The sequence below is a fragment of the Trichechus manatus genome, unplaced genomic scaffold (assembly GCF_000243295.1).
Source record: "Trichechus manatus latirostris isolate Lorelei unplaced genomic scaffold, TriManLat1.0 scaffold00013, whole genome shotgun sequence".
NCBI classification, from domain to species: Eukaryota; Metazoa; Chordata; class Mammalia; order Sirenia; family Trichechidae; genus Trichechus; species Trichechus manatus.
This window is the reverse complement of record NW_004443949.1, coordinates 18,403,143-18,408,107: the sequence shown is the minus strand read 5'-3', so window position 1 is coordinate 18,408,107 and position 4,965 is coordinate 18,403,143. Positions and strand designations below refer to the sequence as shown.

General features: G+C 34.1%; 1 protein-coding gene across 1 annotated transcript in view; it reads left to right on the top strand.

Moving 5' to 3' along the window:
* The window catches only part of NDFIP2 (Nedd4 family interacting protein 2), an 82,874-nt gene extending 79,787 nt beyond the window's left edge, over positions 1–3,087 (top strand). Inside the window, exon 9 of the mRNA XM_012554153.2 lies at positions 1,572–3,087. The gene's annotated coding sequence lies outside the window, so the exon portion shown is untranslated. The remainder of the gene's footprint in view (positions 1–1,571) is intronic.
* Positions 3,088–4,965: the final 1,878 nt, after the last annotated feature.

Sequence of the window (4,965 nt, the reverse complement as noted above, 5' to 3'; positions counted from 1 at the left end):
TGTTTATCCATTCATCTGTTGATGGGCATCTAGGTTGTTTCCATCTTTTTGCTATTGTGAACAGTGCTGCAATGAACATGGGTATGCATATATCTATTCATGTGATGGCTCTTATTTCTCTAGGATATATTTCAAGGAGTGGGATTACTGGATCATATGGTACTTCTATTTTTAGCTTTTTAAGGAAGCACCATATCGATTTCCAAAGTGGTTGTACCGTTTTACATTCCCAGCAGCAGTGTGTAAGTGTTCCAGTCTCCCCACAACCTCTCCAACATTTATTATTTTGTGTTTTTTGGATTAATGCTAGCCTTGTTGGGGTGAGATGGTATCTCATTGTAGCTTTGATTTGCATTTCTCTAATGGCTAATGATTCTGAGCATTTCCTTATGTATCTGTTAGCCTCCTGAATGTCTTCTTTGGTGAAGTCCCTGTTCATATCCTTTGTCCATTTTTTAATTGAGTTATTTGTCTTTTTGTGGTTGAAGTTTTACATTATCTTGTAGATTAGACCGTGATCGGATGTGTCATAGCCAAAAATTTTTTCCCAGTGTGTAGGTTGTTTTTTTACTCTTTTGGTAAAGTCTTTTGATGAGCATAAGTGTTTGATTTTTAGGAAGTCCCAGTTATCTAGTTTCTCTTCTGGTGTTTGTGCATTGTTAGTTATGGTTTGTATTCTGTTTATGCTCTGTATTAGAGCTCCTAGCGTTGTCCCTATTTTTTTTCTTCCATGATCTTTTTCGTTTTAGATTTTGTATTTAGGTCATTGATCCGTTTTGAGTTAGTTTTTGTGCATGGTGTAAGGTACGAGTCTTGTTTCATTTTTTTGCAGATGGATATCCAGTTATGCCAGCACCATTTGTTAAAGACTTTCTTTTCCCCATTTAATGGACTTTCTGCCTATCCTATTTTTTAAAGCAAGTACCGTAATACTTGATGTCTATAAATGATACAAATTTTTAAAATATTTGATCTGTGTACACAAAATGTCTGCTAACACACTTGAGTATGTGGTACGATAAGTACAAAGTGGTTTAAGGTTACCATAATTAAATTTTCTTTTTATAAATAAGTTGTATGGTTTGTGATTTGATTGCTCAAATTTTACCTATAACCCATGTGAGTTACACAAAAGTTTACACAATTTACTTATGTCAGATTAAGAGTACAATGAATATAATTGTATTTCTGAATCAAAGTATCTTATAAAATGTTCAGTTAAGGCTTCCCCCACCGAAGTGATATTCTGTGAGTGATCAATGTGTACTTGATGTTCCACTTCTATAAAATGGGTTTTGAAATGTACTGTCAATTTTACCAAGGTCCCCGGGTGTTGCAAATGGTTTGCACTTCACTGTCCACCTAAAGGTTGGCAGTTCAAACGTACTCAGTGGGGCCGAGGTAAAACGGTCTGACGATCAGCTTATGTAAAGATTACAGCCAAGAAAACCCTGTGGAGCAGTTCCACTCTGTAGCACATGGGATCACCGTGAGTCAGAATCTGCTCTACAGCAATGGGTTTTTTGTTTTATCAGTGATACATTTTAAGACATATTCTTTCTTTGCCCTAGACTGCATCGACCAGACATTCCTTTCCTATACCAATGTGAAATTTCCAGATGATCTGTAAGCCTACAACTTTAATAGGATAGAAGACTACTAATAACAGAAGAAAAATTAGTGAAGAAAAGACACAGCTTCAAAATTGAATGGCAGGGTGGCTTATGCTTAAAAGCTATTTCTGTTCATTCTCTTAAATATTTATATTTCATTTGTTTTGCACATGGGCATATGTGCTCATTTAAAAGATTTGCATATACTTGAAATAACCATAAAGTTGATAGCAGTAAAATCCAGTCACATTTGGTTAATCAGTGTTTGATGTAATTGAAAGAGTTGAGTGATAAACAGTCTTCCAGCATGTAAGTGCCACTGACTTCTGACCTGACATTTAGTATAATAAATATGAAATTATTAACCATGTCAAATGCTTTAGTTTCTGGCTCTTAGATTTGTCTAGCAACTCTGCACAGAAAAATCCTTTGTTATATATAAAGTTTATTGAAATCTGCAGTGCTGATTATTAGAAAGGTTTTGTCAGATTTTGAACGTGATATTTTACATTATTCAGCAAAATTCGTTCTGTAAATAACCATGAGTTAATTACTGTCTCCATTGTTTTCTTAGAAATTGTATCTAGATATCTTTTCATTAATTTTAAATTAAGTGAGCTTAATATATATAGAAAATTTGGGTATTAAAAAGATAGATTGTTTGAGGACAGATTTTAAGAAAACGTGAATGTACGAAATGTCCTTTATAAGAAAAACAATTTTTTTTTTTTAAAAGGGTATACTAGTTCTGGAGATTCTCAAATGAGGAGCTTAGTTTTTTAGCATTGCCCATCTTAGAGATTCTTTCAGGAAGAGATTGTATTAGATATCATATTTATTTCATTTAAGACATTTTTGAAAATTAATTCTCTGAACAAGTTATTTTCATTTGCCATTGTCTTTTAAAAAGCCAATAAAAGTTATCTTTCAATTTCATTATAATAATTTTCTTTAGATGTTTAAGTTTAGCAAATAAAAACTTGTATTATTAACAGCTTCTTGCTTTATGATGATAGGATTAACTTGTAAAAATCATATCCTGAACTGAGATATGCAAAATTTCTGTTTTCCAGTTACGGAAATGTATTCATTTGTGGAGTATAGGGGTAGGTGTGTATGGTGTGTGTGTGTTTATTGAGAAGAGAGTGTGTGTGGGGGGAGGGAGATTAAAAATAGACTATAGTAACCATTATTACAACTGGAATCTACATTCATAAGCTACTGTGTTTTGCATCTTGCAAATCATTTTATATCTTATTTGTTTTTCTGTTTTCAGTTATGTCTTTGCTTTTGAATGCCAGCATTAAAAATGATGGGAATTATATCATCTTTTAAACTTAAAAATCATTTAATACAGCCATAAAACATAAAATTGCTTGTTTATTATTAGACAGTGACTGCTACTAAAAGGTACATCTAACTGTTCAGGGACATTTTTCCATTTCTTAAAAATAAAATTTATTATGCTTTATAACCTCTTGTATTTCTGATTTTTTTCACTGTCTGTGGTGAATAAAACATGCATATTTGTTTTGCTAATTAAGCCTTCTATTTTTTGTTTTCCTTCATTCACTTTACCCCCTGCAGAGAATTTTTATTGTAGATTAAAATACCTGTGTTACACCCTTGAAATAAATTCATAGTGTTGGATAAAGAAAACAAAATAGGTAATTTAGTTGCCTAATTTGGAAATTAATAAAATGAGGATGTACTTATATGTACACTCATGCTAGATCTCTTCATTATCTCATATTAATTTCCTATAGGCCTATATTTTGTTCTTTTAATAATTCTGAAATGAAATTATATGATTCATAATAATTTTAAATTATTAGGAAGCTCAGCTATCAAACATCATTTTTTAAAATTTTATTCTAGGTTTTGCGGTATTTGTACTTGGTTTCAGAAAGATGTTTACCTGTGTTTTATTGACTGTGCAAAGACATTTGACTGTGTAGATCATAACAAATTATGGATAATATTGCAAAGAGTGGGGATTTCAGAACATTTAATTGTGCTCATGAGGAACCTGTACATAGACCAAGAGGAAGTTGTTTGAATAGAACAAGGGGATACTGTATGGTTAAAAGCAGGAAAGGTGTGCATCAGGGTTGTATCCTTTCACCATACTTACATTCAATTTGTATGCTGAGCAAATAGTCCAAGAAGCTGGACTATATGAAGGAGAATGGGGCATCGGGATTGCATGAAGACTCATTTACCAAGCTGCAGTATGTAGATTGCACAGCCTTGCTTGCTGAAAGCGAAGAGGACTTAAAGCACTTACTGATGAAGATCAAAGACTACAGCCTTCAGTGTGGATTACACCTCAACATAAAGAAAACAAAAATCCTCACAACTGGACCAATAAGCAATATCATTATAAATGGAGATAATATGGAAGTTTTATCAAGGATTTCATTTTGCTTGGGTACACAATCAATGCGCATGGAAGCAGCAGTTAAGAAATCAAACAATGTATTGCATTGGGAAAATCTGCTGCAAAAGATCTCTTTAAAGTGTTGAAAAGCAAAGATGTCACCTTGAAGACTAAGGTGCCCCTGACCAAAACCATGATATTTTCATTCGCCTCATATACATGTGAAAGCTGGATAGTGAATAAGGAAGACTGAAGAATCGATGCCTTTGATTAATGGTGTTGGCAAAAAATATTGAATATACCATGGATTGCCAGAAGAACAAACTGTCTTTGAAGAAGTGCAGCCAGAATGCTCCTTAGAAGTGAGGATGGCGAGACTTTGTCTCATGTACTTTGGACAGGTTGTTAGGAGGGACCAGTCCCTGGAGAAGGACATCATGATTGGTAAAGTAGAGAGTCAGTGAAAGAGAGGAAGACCCTCAAAGAGATGCATTGACGCAGTAGCTGCAGCAGTGGGCTCAAACACAGCAACAACTGTGAGGATGACGCAGGACCAGGTAGTGTTTCGCTCTGTTGTATACAGGGTCACTATGAGTTGGAATCAACTTGGTGGTACCTAACAACAACATACTGGATTTCGGAATATGGATGTGCTGCCTTGGATCCAACATCAGAAATTCACTTTTTATTTTCCTAAAGCTGTATAAGGGTCAAGTGTGCAAGTTTTCCTAATTCTCTGTAACTGGTACAATTCAATGGTAACCTTAAATTTCATTGTCCAAGCAGGGGAATCACAATATCATTTTCAAAAACTTAACATTCTCTTCCAAATTTATCAAATCCTGCATACTTCATTTCCTGTGAACTTGGCTAGAACAGCTGCTGCTGTGGTTTGGAGACACTTGACTGCCTTTGCATTTTGCCTTAAAGATTGAAAATCGAAAACCTTATTAGGATGACTGAACAGTTTTT